This window comes from Plecotus auritus, assembly GCF_963455305.1.
Source record: "Plecotus auritus genome assembly, chromosome: 12".
NCBI classification, from domain to species: domain Eukaryota; kingdom Metazoa; phylum Chordata; class Mammalia; order Chiroptera; family Vespertilionidae; genus Plecotus; species Plecotus auritus.
The window spans coordinates 3,313,570-3,329,579 of NC_137778.1; the positions used below are offsets into that span (position 1 = coordinate 3,313,570).

The 16,010-nt window shown below is 52.5% G+C and overlaps 1 pseudogene across 1 annotated transcript; it reads left to right on the plus strand.

Annotated features, from left to right (window-relative positions):
• Nucleotides 1-9,156: 9,156 nt before the first annotated feature.
• On the plus strand, nucleotides 9,157-10,204 carry LOC308237419 (insulin gene enhancer protein ISL-1-like; annotated as a pseudogene). The gene has a single exon. The product of its transcript is annotated as an insulin gene enhancer protein ISL-1-like (transcript).
• Nucleotides 10,205-16,010: the final 5,806 nt, after the last annotated feature.

Below are 16,010 nucleotides of genomic sequence, written 5' to 3' on the forward strand. Positions count from 1 at the left end.
AACCAACGGAAAAAATACCCTCTGGTGAGGATTTTTTTTAAAAAAGCACAGACTAGACCAGTAGAGATTAAAGAAATGAAATAATTTTATGAACATTCATACCAATAAACTTGAAAGCTGAACTGGAAACAAATTCCTAGGAACATACCATGTGGTAGGAGTGCCTCGAGAAGAAATAGGAAGCCTACATCTTCAGTAACAGATAAATTGGGCATTAATTTTAACATGCGTTTGGCACTTGGTTTAACAGGTGAATTCTAAACATTCAAGGACTATATCATTCCAGTATATAAAAATATGTAACAGGTTCTGTCCCAACTGGGTTTATGGAGGAGAGCAAGAGTGATCTGGCATTAGAAAAATGTATAAATGTCATTTGTCACAGTAGATTCAAGGAAGAAAAAAATGTGTTAATAGAATGGGTGGAGAAAGAAGCCTTTGACAAAATTCTACACTCATTTGTGATAAAAACCAAACTAGAAATAGAATGAGCTTTTTTGCCTGATGAAAAGCATCTATAAAAACTCTACACAAATACTCTCCATGGGAAACTTAAAAAGTGTTTCCTTTAAAACCAGGAACAAGACAGAAAACGCCCTCTGTGGCTGCTGGCACTCAGCACTACTGGAGTTCCAGCAAGGACAACATACGGAAGTAAAAAAGCAAATCAAAGGTGTGGGAAGGAATAAAACTGTCACTTTTCACAGATATTGTCTGCGCAAAAGCTCAAAAAAGTCTGTAGGTAATAAGTAGAAACAAGATTTGGCTGTAAGATCAATTTAAAATCAAATGCTTGTCTATACATCATCAATAAATGGTTTAGAAAACAATTTTAAAAAATAACCCAGCATTTACAGGAGCAAAAACTTGAGGTACCAGGGAATAAATCTGATAAAAAATTTTAAAAGACCTATATGCAGGAAATTATAAAACTTAGTGAACAAAGACCCAAATAGATTCCTATAATATTATAAAGATTTATTGAAAAGATTTTAATTCTCCCTGGATTGATCTGTAGATAAACAATTTCAATTAAAATACTAAGTTTTTGTGGTACTTGGCAAGCTAATTATAGAAAGAATAAAGGCATCGAACAGCCAGGACAGACTTATGGAAGGATAATGTGGTCAGGGGTGTGGGACTTGTCCCCCAACAGCATCAGTTTATTCTAAAGCCTATAGTGATAGTGAAGGTGGGAAGAACCTGAGGAAGGACAAACAGATGGGACAATCAAAAGACCTGTGCATTCATGGACCTGTGATGCATGGTAGGTGACATTTCAAACCAATGGGACTACTTAGAAAATTGTCCAATAACAATTTATAAATGCATAAAGGGGAAGAACTGAAATTGGAACCCTTCCCCACATTATTCACAAAAAAAAAACCCATTCCACTTGGTTTAAGGATTTAAATGTGAAAAGAAGGGTTCTTAAAATTTTTAGAAGAATTTTGGTGTCTTGTTTTCCTTAAAGTAGGGGTGGGGAATGTCCGGCCCATGGGCCATATAAGGCCTGCAAAATCATTTGGTCTGGCCCTGTGAAGCCATCAGGGGTGAGTTAATTGACCAAATATAACAGGCTGCTTTTAAAGGTAATATAAATCCTGAGGTCATTAGGATTTTTTGAACACTTAATACAGAAAGAATGCACTACCAAAGAAACTTGACACGTGACTACATTAATTTTAGAACTTGTGTTCATTAAAAAACAAAACAACAACTACAGTGAATAAATGAGCCACAACCGGGAGACTCAACCACAGAATCGGGTGCATTGCCCCTGGGAATCGGCAGTAAGCACAGAATCGATGTGCCAAGTATTACATTTAAAGGAACAATAGAGAGCAAATGTTAATAGAGGCCTTTTGGTGAGCTGGGCAATAAATAGTGAAAGTTTCTTTAGCTCAAATTATGATATTTTAACCGTTGGGTTTCTACCAGTTGATATGGGAAGGCCATAGTAAAGAGCTCCCTGCGACTGCTTGTATTTCAGAAAAGAAAGCAGGGGTTCTGGGTGCTGTTCAGTGCATTCGATGTCTTGCCAGCTGCTGAGCTGAAATGTACCCATACTTACCTTTAAGGAAGCGTGGGCGGGGGGCTTTTTTCGGCCAAGGGCCATTTGGGTATTTATAACATCCACAGGCCGTATAAAATTATCTTTAAAAGTAGCCTGTTATATTTGGTCAGACAATGAACTCACCCCTAATGCCTTAGCAGGGCCAGACCAAATGATTTTGCAGGCCTTATATGGCCCATGGGCCGACATTCCCCACCCCTGCTTTAAGGAAAACAAGACACCAAACTTTCAGTCCAGCCATAGCTGGACCCCTAACCCCCATCTCTCTCGCAACCCCAAGCACTGGTTCACCTACCACCTCACAGTTTGAAGAATCTACAAAGCCCCTTTCTCCATTTGAGGTGACAGGCGAAGATGGCAATTTATTTTATTTTATTTTATCTATCTATCTATCTATCTATCTATCTATCTATCTATCTATCTTCAAATGTCTGAAGTAGGGAAACAAGGCTGCCCCGACAATAATCCTCAAGGGTTGCTCTTGGCCTCCAGCCCTGGCTGAGGAGAAAAGAAACCCCTGCAGCCCCATGGAAAAGAGGCCCTGAGGATGGCAATGGAAATGAACTTGGCTTCCCAGGAGCTGAGGCAGGTCCACCAGCAGGGCCCAGAGTGCATTAGCATTGGTACCGGCGCTGGCAAAATAGCATCACTTTCTCTGCTGGCACACATGGGGGTAAGCACAGCTACTTTACCAGGGGACAGGGCACAAAGGAGGGACAAGCACTTAGGAAGCCACATCCTGGCACACCAGCCTTGGACCTTCGCCAGACCCATCAGTGCTCTTTGAACTCTTCAATTTTCAGACACCTGCTTTCCAACCAGAAAAAAAGAAAAAAATCTGCTAGAGGCCAAAGTGCTGCTGAGCATGCCCTGAGCTGGAGGCCGGGCCCTCGTTCCAGCTCCTGGTCAGTGTATTGAGATAAAGTAGAAGCACACCCCTGCCCAGACACCCACCAGCCCGCCTCCATGGACACCCCACTTCCATCTGCTAGTAAAACGGTGTGTGTATGTTTTTTCTCCCAGACTGGAGGACAGAAAGACGCACTTTTTAATTATCATCACTATTTTTTGGAATAAGTACTGTATTTACATGCAAATTCAAAAGATAGCAAGGGCACTGGGTAGTCTCCAGCATGACACGTACGGCATCCCCGTTCCCCGGGCCTCCATTCTTTTCCGCAGAGGGAGCCAGTACTGCCAGTTTGTTGGGTATCCTCCAGGCACGCATCCATTCACACGTTCCTTAGCCTCTCTCAAAGCCAGAAGTGCTAGCACGTGCTCTACCCTGGAGGGCGAGGGACTCCATCACTCCATCACCCCGCAGAGCTTCCTCTCGCTTCTCAGCAGGTGCCGCACAGGTGGCCCGTAGGCCTGGTGGTATACAGGCGTGGTTGTGCACAGGAGCGGTTATGCACAGGCGTGATGGCCCACAGGAGCGGTTATGCACAGGCGTGATGGCCCACAGGTGCGGTTATGCACAGGCGTGATGGCCTACAGGCTGCACCGTGTGGCCTACCATGTGACAGGGGAGATGCTGCTTCAGCTGTTGCAGACGCTGCAGTGAATATCCCTGAACGTGTGTAATTTTGCACACATTTGAGTATGAAGCGCCTGTTCCCCAGCCTCACCACCCTGCATGTCACCAGACAGGTTGTGTTTTGCCAGGGAGCTAGGTAAGCGCAGTATTGCCGTCAGGCAGGTTCCATTTCTCTTACGAGTGAGGCCGGGGTTATTTTCTATGCTTCAGAGCAATTTACATTTCCTTTCTTGTTAACGCCGTGTCCTGTCCTTGGTCCACTATGCAATCAAGTTGTTTATTTTTATCTCGATCCACAGAAGCTCTGTATCTTTATTACCTGTAGTTTTCGCCATGCTGAGATTCTTGTTTTTAAGTTGGCCAGATTTATTAGTCTTTTATGTTTGGGGGCTTTATATTCCATGTAGAAATTAATGCCTTCTCCATATTAGATGAAAAACATTCATGTTGCATGTTCACTCCCAGACTGGTGGGATTTCATTGTCCGGTATTCTGGTTTTTGATCACCTGCTGTGTCCTGGTGACAGTGTGGGTGTGGACTCGTGCCCCCACATCACGGTTAATGAAGCACATTCCACAGACTCTTCTGATGCCCACACTCCACGTGGTCAGCCTCTGTGGTCTAGGTCTAGTCCGGACTCTGCTCCTCTGTCCTGGGCTCTCTGTGCCCTGCTGTACTTGGTGCGCTTTCCAGCGAGTTTTTATCACTTGCATGACAGACTATTTCATCTGTAGCCCAACCTCAATCCTTCCCCAAGGTCAGATGGGTTTATCTTTTCATCTGCTTATTAATTCAATCCATGCATCATTCATCATTCCAACATTTATCAGACACCTAACTGCCTGGCATTCCGCCAGGTGCGGGAAGGGGAATGATGAACGCAGTCCCGGGGAAATGGTGCAGAGGTGGCGCCCAGTCAGCGTGGGAGAGTGTCGGCTATTGCAGCTTGTGGTCAAGAGCAGGGGCCGCGGGCAGATGCTCTCCGGCCAGATCTGGGCTCCGCCACTCACTGCCTACGTGGCCTTGGGAACGGTACTTCACCTCCATGTTTCTCCTCCAAGAGTGGTGACAATAACACACAATCACACCCTGCAGTTGTTATGAGGCTTGAAAGATGGATGTGCTTAGACTATTCTTGGCACCAGGTAAATAAGTTCTATATAACAGCCTCCCTCTGAGCCCCAGCCCCCGGGGACCCTGAATGCTCTGATGAGATGCCCTCTCCCTGCCACCTCATCCTTGCTTTTCGGAGTGTTACTGTGGCCCCGGACCCCACAGCATCCTCACACCAACACAGCGGCTGCCATGAGACCATCGGGACCTGTTTCCATCCTTCCCCCACCTGAAACACCAGGCTCATGCCCCCCGCCTCCCCAACCTTGGAGTCCCAAAAGCTCTGCACACTTTCCTGCCCCATCCCCAGCCCTCCCACCCCAGGGAGCCCTTCCTCGGGGCCATCTGAGCCCAAGGGCTGTGGGGTGCGTCCCCTGGGGCCCACCTCATGCCCTGGGTCCTCACCACTGCGGGCTGCTCCTCCCCTCTCATCCCTCTGGGGGGTGGGTGTGCCTGGCTCCTCAGTGCCCTTAAACACCATTGGCCTCCCTCCTCCCAAAAGCCTCCAGGTGTGAGTGTCCCGTTGATAGGCCATGTCCCCCACTACCCGACCAGAGCACGCCACTGTGTCTGTGATGGTCCTAGGTCTGGGCTCACTCTCCAGTGCCACTTCTGCCATGGTTCTTGGTGACGTCAGTCTCCATGGAGATAAGCTTTCCAAGTCCTGGTGCTTTGAATTCCTCACCTCAGCGAGCTGTCCTTCATCCCCTGTGATGTCCACTCTCCCAGTCAGACCCCGGGTCCTATCATTACACCAACGCCACCCGCACCTTCCATTTCCAGTCCTGTCCTCTACTCCCCACCTCCGGGTTCAAGCTCATACCCCTGGCACCCCAAGTTCAATGCTCCTATTGCACTGGGGCCCCTCTGACACCCCAAGTTCAATGCACCTATAGCACTGGGGCCTCTCTGACACCCCAAGTTCAATACTCCTATAGCACTGGGACCCCTCTGACACTCCAAGTTCAATGCTCCTATAGCTCTGGGGCCCCTCTGAAACCCCAACTTCAATGCTCCTATAGCACTGGGGCCTCTCTGACACCCAAGTTCAATGCTCCTGTAGCACTGGGGCCCCTCTGACACCCCAAGTTCAATGCTCCTGTAGCACTGGGGCCTCTCTGACATCCCAAGTTCAATGCTTTTATTGCACTGGGGCCTCTCTGACACCCCAAATTCAATGCACCTATAGCACTGGGGCCTCTCTGACACCCCAAGTTCAATGCTTTTATTGCACTGGGGCCTCTCTGACACCTCAAGTTCAATGCTCCTATAGCACTGGGACCCCTCTGCCACTCCAAGTTCAATGCTCCTATAGCTCTGGGGCCCCTCTGACACCCCAACTTGAATGCTCTTATAGCTCTGGGGCCTCTCTGACACCCAAGTTCAATGCTCCTATAGCACTGGGGCCCCTCTGCCACTCCAAGTTCAATGCTCCTATAGCACTGGGGCCCCTCTGACACCCCAAGTTCAATGCACCTATAGCACTGGGGCCTCTCTGACACCCCAAGTTCAATGCTCCTATAGCACTGGGACCCCTCTGCCACTCCAAGTTCAATGCTCCTATAGCACTGGGACCCCTCTGACACCCCAAGTTCAATGCTCCTATAGCACTGGGGCCTCTCTGACACCCCAAGTTCAATGTTCCTATAGCACTGGGGCCTCTCTGACACCCCAAGTTCAATGTTCCTATAGCTCTGGGGCCTCTCTGACACTCCAAGTTCAATGTTCCTATAGCTCTGGGGCCTCTCTGACACCCCAAGTTCAATGCTCCTATAGCTCTGGGGCCCCTCTGACACCCCAACTTCAATGCTCTTATAGCTCTGGGGCCCCTCTGACACCCCAACTTCAATGCTCCTATAGCACTGGGATACATAGCCGGTCGATTCAATCACCACTTCCGTTGCCACCGTGCTGTCTTCACTGCTCCTGACCAGGTTCCAAGCCCACGATCACATGTTGCAATCACTCCCTCGCACACATTCTCGCTTCCTTTGCTCGTTTCCTTTCTTTAATCGTTAGGCACAATCGGAACCCTTGCTAACCCCAACCCTCTGCCTGGTCCATGCCAACATGACCACTTTTGGTCCCTCTTCTCAATGGGGCCTCGGGCAGCACTGGCAGCGGCCACTGTTCCTGCCAGCCACTCCCTGGCCCACTGAGCTCTCCGGGGTCATGGAGCTGGTTCAAAGGGCCTGCAGGATGTTTGTAGTTTCAGGAGGGAGACAATGAAAGCCTGTCAGAGAGAAGCGGGAGCAGGAAGAGAAAAGTAACAGTGGGAGAGAAGGAAGGCTGCTCTGCGCTGATAACCACATAGGTTTTCCTGAAGGGGAGGCTAAGGCTCACGGGGTGTGGAGCTGTCCTTACACGGGGTATAGAACTGTCCTTACACGGGGTGTGGAGCTGTATTACATGGAGTGTGGAACTGTACTTACACGGGGTGTGGAGCTGTCCTTACACGGGGTATAGAACTGTCCTTACACGGGGTGTGGAGCTGTATTACATGGAGTGTGGAACTGTACTTACACGGGGTGTGGAGCTGTACTTAAGCAACAGACACTTATTTGGGGGTCTGGGGCTCTCTCTCTCTGAAAGGAGAAGTTCTAAAATAAAGCCCAGGACTTAAGTAGTTAGACTGACTTTGGGCTTCAGTTCTGCCACTTACCCAGCTGCCTGGCCCTGCGCCTCAGTCTCTTTGTAAACTGGGCTCACATGACCACCTGGCTGGGAGTGTGGCTCTGAGGATTACAGTGGGCCGTGTCTGAATATGCTTCCTAAAGCTCAGCACTCCCCCCCTGGGCCCCTGCGACCTCGAGCATGTGGGTACAAGGCACCGGTGTTTACACAGGAACCCCACTGGCTGTGATTCACAGAGGCTGATTTTTCTAGAAAGTTGCTCAATTCGTGTTTCAGCCGGTTCTTTGAAGCCTCTTCCTGGATGCGGGGGCGACGAGCCGCTGAGTGCACTCTCAGCGCTCCTGCTCAGAGGCAGCTGCAGCGAATTCTTTCATTTTTGGAGCGAGATGAAATAATTGCCATTGGCACAGTGAGCCCATCTCTCCCCCGGCAGCACACAGGGAAACTCAAAAGCACCTCTGGTCCTGACTGCCCGCGGGGAAGGGAGGGCAGGAGCCCCTGTGATGAGCCCGTGTCTCTGCAGGAGCCACTTCTGCCCGCGATGCTGATGTCACTTTCTGCCGCAGGTGCCCTGAGCTCTGGCTCCTGCTCCCTGGAGGTCCGCACGTCCCAGGTGCTCCCAGCCGGAGTCGGGGAGGCTCCTTCACCTGGCGGGAGAGTAGGCGGACGGGTGCCTGTCGAGGCCCCTGGGAATGTGGGGGTGAACTTCAGGTGGAAACAGACAGGCTTGTCTCTCTTCATTCAGAAAAAGAAAGACGACTGTCACGCTGAGTAAGCCATGCTCCCTGAAGACTTCCCACGGTGGATGCCGCGTCTGGTGTTATGAGGAAAAGGGGATGCATGGTGGGTTTGTGTGAAGTCCTCTGAAGGGAAGATTTCTGTGGCCGTGGCCCTCCCTGCTCGTCTGCACCTGCCGGGGCCCTGCTCCCTCTGCCCAGTTCTCCGCCCCCGTCCTGACCGCCCGGTGTCCTCCCGCACCTGCTCCTCCCGCAGGCCCCGCTTTACCCTCCTGGGAGTGCTGGACCGGCCCATAGCAACGGCTGTTGCTATGATTCTTATTTATTGCTAATCAAGCTCATCTTGTTTTCAAAAGGATTGAGATGGACTCCAAATATACATAAAAGATTAAAACTAAGTACAGCAGCCCCCCTCCTGGTCCAGTTCCACTTCCCGGGGACTGTACCCAGGGCCACTGAGGCCCAGAAATATTAAAGGGAGGGTTCCAGAAATAAGCAATGGACATGTGCGTGGAGCAGCGCACGAAATCTCCCGAGTCCCACTCAGTCCCACGCAGGACCTGGCTTCTCCCTTGGCCGCATCCCTGTTCCAGATGCCCCGCCCGCGGCACTTAGGGGCCTCTGGGCCTCAGCTGGACGGTGCGGCCTTGCAGGCTGTGCTCACAGCACCCAGACGTCACGTGACGTCACACCGGCCCCAAAGCACCAGAGCAGCGAGGCTGGCAGTTCCCGTGCGCCCAGGAGAAGCCGGGAAGTGCTTGTCACCCACGTCAGGTCAGCAGCAGCCTGACGTCACCAGCCCACGTCACTCGCCTTCTGTCGGCACCTGGGTTTAACATCACTCGGATGCTCACCAGGATTGTTAATGTTTAAAGTGATCTGGGAGTCCGCCACCGCCGCAGCGCCTCCGCTCGGCCTGCTCCACCACCTCCAATTGGACCCGGCAGCCCCCGGGCCACTGTCTCCCCCTTGCCCACAGCTCCAGCATCCTCTCTGTGGGCTGTGCACCAACTGTGCCACCACCATTTCACTGTGGACACCACTCCCTCTTACCGATATGGGAGACATGGGCGATCCACCAAAAAAAATGTCTGATTTCCCTCTGTGTTGGTTGCGGCAATCAAATTCACGATCAGTATATTCTGCGGGTTTCTCCGGATCTGGAATGGCATGCGGCATGTGTGAAATGCGCGGAGTGTAATCAGTATTTGGATGAGAGCTGTACGTGCTTTGTTAGGGATGGGAAAACCTACTGTAAGAGAGATTATATCAGGTTGTAGGGGATCAAATGCGCCAAGTGCGGCATCGGCTTCAGCAAAAACGACTTCGTGATGCGCGCCCGTGCCAAGGTGTACCACATCGAGTGCTTCCGCCGCGTGGCCTGCAGCCGCCAGCTCATCCCCGGGACGGGTTCGCGCTGCGCGAGGACCGGCTCTTCTGCCGCGCGGACCACGACGTGGTGGAGAGGGCCAGCCTGGGCGCCGGCGACCTGCTCAGCCCCCTGCACCCAGCGCCCCGCTGCAGATGGCAGCCGAGCCCATCTCCGCGCGGCAGCCGGCCCTGCGGCCCCACGTGCACAAGCAGCCGGAGAAGACGACCCGCGTGCGGACGGTGCTGAACGAGAAGCAGCTGCGCACCCTGCGGACCTGCTACGCCACCAACCCGCAGCCCGACGCGCTCATGAAGGAGGAGCAGCTCGTGGAGATGACGGGCCTGAGCCCCCACCTGATCCGGGTCTGGTTCCGGAACAAGCGCTGCAAGGACAAGAAGCGCAGCATCGTGATGAAGCAGCTGCAGCAGCAGCAGCCCAATGACAAGACGAACATCCAGGGGATGACAGGAACCCCCCTGGTGGCCGCCAGTCCCGAGAGGCACGACGGTGGCTTGCAGGCCAACCCGGTGGCGGTGCAGAGTTACCAGCCCCCGTGGAAAGTACTGAGTGACTTCGCCTTGCAGAGTGACATAGATCAGCCTGCTTTTCAGCAACTGGTCAGTTTCTCCGAGGAGGACCGGGCTCTAACTCCACCGGCAGCGAAGCGGCCTCCATGTCCTCGCAGCTCCCGGACACCCCCAACAGCATGGTGGCCAGCCCCATCGAGGCCTGAGGAGCATTCTGGCAGATGCATTTTCCCCTGTTGGAGACAGTGGGAGCCGATCCCGCTGAACTCCAAAACAAAAGTATTTAACCACCCAGTCCGTGGAAAATGAATTGAGGAAATGAATGCTCCATGAAATGCACGAAGTCTGTTTTAATGACAAGGTAATATGGTAGCAACACTGTGAAGACAATCATGGGATTTTACTAGAATGAAAACAAACAGCAAAGCAAAACCCGAACCCAACACACGCTGTCCAATGACCTTAGGAGGACTGAGAAACAAAAAGACGTTTTTAAAACGTAGAGGATTTATATTCAAGGATCTCAAAAAAAAAAAAAGAAAAAGCGCTTTCATGTCACTGCCCATCTAGAGAGCAGCAGATGTAGGGTTTCCTAGTCCGCCCTGTTCTGAATGGAGCTGTTTCTATGCTGGCCGCCGGCTTGCCAGGCAGGAGCCGCAGGAGCAGGAGGAGGAGAGCGGCTGAAAGGCCCTTTCAGGAGGTGGCGCTGGCCGAGGGCTTTCCAGCTGACTTAACAAGGGGTTAATGGAAAGCCTGGGTTTCTTAGCAAGTCCCTTTTTTCCTCTGGCCCCTTCTCCCCCACCTCCTCTTTTTCTGAGATCCATCCTCTATCAAGAAGTCTGAAGCGACTTTAAAGGTTTTTGAATTCAGATTTAAAAACCGACTTATAAAGCACTGCAACAGGCACCTCTATTTTGCCACAAGTCTCGGGATTGTGTTTGCCTCTCCTGTCTGTCCAAGGACTTTCCGCCCAAGGATGTGTATAGTTATCGGTTAAATGACTGTTTCTCTCTCTCTCTTTCTCTCTCTGGAAATAAAGAGGAAAAGAAAAAGGAAACTTTTTTTTTGTTTGCTCTTGCATTGCAAAAAAAATTATAAAGTAATTTATTATTTATTGTCGGAAGACTTGCCACTTTTCACGTCATTTGACATTTTTTGTTTGCTGAAGTAAAAAAAAAAAAAAAAAGACAAAGGTTGTACCGTGGTCTTTGAATTATATGTCGATTTCTATGTGTTTTGTCATTTTTTTCCCTTAAATATGTGAAAATCAAAGCGCCATATGTAGGATTATATCTTCAGGACTATTTCACTAATATTGCGCTTCCTCATGGGGACCAGGCATCACCTGTGCAGGTGCCCAGGGCCAACCAGACCTCCAGGGTGGGGCCAAAGCCAAAGAACCTTTCAGAACGCCCACAGGTGATGCCTGGTTCCATTGCTGAGAGATGAGGCTCCTAGCCAACTTCCCTGGTTCTGACTCACACCCAGTGAGCAGCTGGGGGCCCTGGGGTGAGAATGCCTGGGTCAGGGGCCAGAAAGTCGGGTCTACTTGACAGCTGGAAATACCCAATTGAAATTCTGTGCCTATTCAATATGCTCCAATTCACTGAGCCTCAGCTTCCTCATCTGTAAAATGGGCATAATAACAGCCCGGGTCACAGACTTGGGGCGCAGATTCTGAGATGTCCCATGGAGCATGCTCAGAGCAGCGGCTGCCGCAGAGCCGCTCTGGGAGCGATGCTGTTGGTGTTGCACATCAGGCTCTCTGAGGCTGGTTCCTGGGACTCTGCCTTGGAAAGCCAGCGCTGCCCATTGTACACAGAAGCAACTGAAGGGAGACCACAGAGTGGTTAACTGAGCACATCACCTGAGGGTTGTCTGAGTGGCTGTCGGTGCCTGACCAGCGCCCAGCAGTGTTCCCTCAGGCAGCAGAGCCCTAAACACCAGAGGCTACAAACCATCGGCGGGAAACCACGCATTGGGAAGGAGTGCCTGGCCACCCGCCGAGGAAGGCTGTTGCTGGACTAACTTTGATTGTAGGAGAACCAGCAACCATCTCATTCCCATTTGGTTTCTGGGTTAAAATAAACTCAGCAGGAGACAGTGGTCTTACCAACTGATAATGTGCTTTGAGACCCAAGCAAGGAACAGACCCACACTGGGGCCAGGGGTGTCGGTACCAGTCCTTTCACTTGTAATCTCATTTTTCTTCAAGACATGCCCAAATGCCACCTCCTCTTTGTAGCTGTCCCCAGCTTCCTCGGGCTGAGCCACTCAGCCAGCTGCCTGCTGGAGGCCACGCCCCCATCTCAGAGCCAGGGCGTGTGTCACCTCCCTGCGATTGCAGCTCCTCCTGTGGACAGCGGGTCACGACCTTCATGCACCCGCGGCCACAGCAGTGCTCACGGGGAAGGTGCCCACACGGTCGCCGTGGAGTTGATCAGTGGGTCCCCATCCCTTTCCACCCGAGCCAGAGCTGAGGCACTTGAACGTTCAGAGTCCTTCCAGAGCAGAGATGCGCCAGCCGGTCGGGACCAAGAACACACTGGCAGAGCCTGGCCCCACGTGGGCAGAGGGCACCTCAGAGCATCAGGAGGACTGGGAGAGGGCCTTGGGCATCTGCAGAAGTGGCGCCAAACATTATTCTTTCAACAAACATCCATCAAGTGTCAACACGTGCCAGGCCACAAATAAGATCCGAGGCTGAAACTGACCATGGTAGTGACGTACCTGTGACAGGTGCTGGGACAGGAGGGCACAGGGACCACGGGAAGGGCCATGGAGGAGAGGACCTTGAACCTCACGTGAGGCAGGAGCTGCCTGGAGCGAGCACCGGGGAAGAGGCTCTCTGCTCTGCTCATCTCCAATGGCTGTGGCACGAGGCGGCTTCTTCCCGCGCTCTGACTCCCAGGCCTACTTGCTCCCCACCCTGTGGTCTTATCCTGGCACACGCAATGGGACCCCCAGAATCTGGCCCTCTGCTCCCCTTGCCTGGACCGTCACCAAGGAAACAGAAGAGGCCTGCAGGAGGTGAGCACAGATGCGCAGACACAAGCTCCACCCTCATGAGAACCAAACCAAATCCACACCAAAATCCACACCGAAATCCACACTGAAATCTACACCATCAAAATCCACACCAAAATCCACATCGAAATCCACTGACTTTGCCATTGTTGACAGCATTGTTGAATGAAGCAAAGAACTAACAAAATATACGAAAGGTCAATTTTTTAAATCACAAACGGACCGCAGATTTTCCAAGTTGCTTTTCTGACCAATCAGAAAAGACCGTGTTTATTTCAGAGTAAACAGCACTTGGGTGAGACTGGCCACCGCCCGAGGCCGGCCAGCCGCACTGCCAGGCTCTCCGGGGAAGGCCAGCCACCCGCGGGCGAGGCTGTGGGAGGGGCCCAAGCAGCAGCAGAGCCAGCAGCTGCTGGGAACCGCTGGGCAGGGCAGGGCTTGGGGCGGGGGAAGCAGGGTGGACAGGTCATTGACTCGGGCCTTCAGAGGAGTCGCCATGACGTGTGAATCCTGCCCACCGCAAACAGGCCCTGCGTGTTCACTCACACGAGCTCATCGTAATTCACCGAACCGGCAGAGGGTTGGGTTCGAGTCCTCTGTGTCCACAGTCACGTCAGGGAGAGCAGAGGGGGGAAGGGCTGGCTAGCAAGCAGGGCAGAGCCCAGGCCCTGCTGGGAGCATGGACCTCGCAGGGAGAGACCTGTGCACGGGGTGGGGTGCGAGGCAGCCTGGGCACAGCTGGGATGCTGACAGGCAGAGATGGGCACCGCGTGGGCAGCCGTGTGGGCTGGAGGTGGCCCTCCCGGGAGTGTCTGAGGTGCAGGGAACCTGCGGGTGATGAGGCTGGAAGGGGAGCTCACGGCCAGGCCAGGGCCCTGAGCACGGGGTGTACATGTAAGCTGGGTAACTAATAGGGAGCCCCGAGGCCGGGGTGTACACGTAAGCTGGATAAATAATGGGGGGCCTGGAGCACGGGGTGTACACGTAAGCTGGATAAATAATGGGGGGCCCTGAGGCTGGGGTGTACATGTAAGCTGGATAAATAATGGGGGGCCCCGAAGCTGAGGTGTACATGTAAGCTGGGTAAATAATGGGGGGCCCGGAACACAGGGTGTACACATAAGCTGAATAAATAATGGGGGGCCCCAAAGCCGGGTTTTACATGTAAGCTGGATAAATAGTGGGGGCCCCGAAGCTGGGGTGTACACGTAAACTGGGTAAATAATGGGGGGCCTAGAACACGGGGTGTACGTGTAAACTGGGTAAATAATGCGGGCCCTGAAGCTGGGGTGTACACGGAAACTGGGTAAATAATGGGGGGCCTGGAACACGGGGTGTACATGTAAACTGGGTAAATAATGGGGGGCCTGGAACACGGGGTGTACACGGAAGCTGGGTAAATAATGGGGGGCCTGGAACATGGGGTGTAGCCGGAGCTGGGTAAATAATGGGGGGCCTGGAACACGGGGTGTACACAGAAGCTGGGTAAATAATGGGGGCCTGGAACACAGGGTGTACACGTAAGCTGAATAAATAATGGGGGGCCCCAAAGCCGGGTTTTACATGTAAGCTGGATAAATAGTGGGGGCCCCGAAGCTGGGGTGTACATGTAAACTGGGTAAATAATGGGGGGCCTAGAACACGGGGTGTACGTGTAAACTGGGTAAATAATGCGGGCCCTGAAGCTGGGGTGTACACGGAAACTGGATAAATAATGGGGGGCCTGGAACACGGGGTGTACATGTAAACTGGGTAAATAATGGGGGGCCTGGAACACGGGGTGTACACAGAAGCTGGGTAAATAATGGGGGCCTGGAACACAGGGTGTACACGTAAGCTGAATAAATAATGGGGGGCCCCAAAGCCGGGTTTTACATGTAAGCTGGATAAATAGTGGGGGCCCCGAAGCTGGGGTGTACACGTAAACTGGGTAAATAATGGGGGGCCTAGAACACGGGGTGTACGTGTAAACTGGGTAAATAATGGGGGGCCTGGAACACGGGGTGTACACGGAAGCTGGGTAAATAATGGGGGGCCTGGAACACGGGGTGTACACGGAAGCTGGGTAAATAATGGGGGGCCTGGAACACGGGGTGTACACGGAAGCTGGGTAAATAATGGGGGGCCTGGAACATGGGGTGTACACAGAAGCTGGGTAAATAATGGGGGGCCTGGAACAGGGGGTGTACATGGAAGCTGGGTAAATAATGGGGGGCCTGGAACACGGGGTGTACACAGAAGCTGGGTAAATAATGGGGGGCCTGGAACATGGGGTGTACACAGAAGCTGGGTAAATAATGGGGGGCCTGGAACACGGGGTGTACACGGAAGCTGGGTAAATAATGGGGGGCCTGGAACATGGGGTGTAGCCGGAGCTGGGTAAATAATGGGGGGCCTGGAACACGGGGTGTAGCCGGAGCTGGGTAAATAATAGGGGGGCCTGGAACACGGGATGTAGCCAGAGCTGGGTAAATAATGGGGGGCCTGGAACACGGGGTGTAGCCGGAGCTGGGTAAATAATGTGGGGCCTGGAACACGGGGTGTACACAGAAGCTGGGTAAATAATGGGGGGCCTGGAACACGGGGTGTACACAGAAGCTGGGTAAATAATGGGGGGCCTGGAACACGGGGTGTACACAGAAGCTGGGTAAATAATGGGGGGCCTGGAACACGGGGTGTACACGGAAGCTGGGTAAATAATGGGGGGCCTGGAACACGGGGTGTAGCCGGAGCTGGGTAAATAATGGGGGGCCTGGAACACGGGGTGTAGCCGGAGCTGGGTAAATAATGGGGGGCCTTCGTGTGTGCACCTATTCTTTCATTCATTCAACAGAAATGTACTGCGTGCGAACGAACCTCCTCCAGGCGCTGCCGGGTGCTGGGCGCCCGTGAGCGGGCAGTGGGAGGGGTCACTTGGCAGGTGGCATCGGCTCATCAGGCTAAGCCAGGGCCTCTGGCTGACATGGGGAGGAAGCACCATCAGTG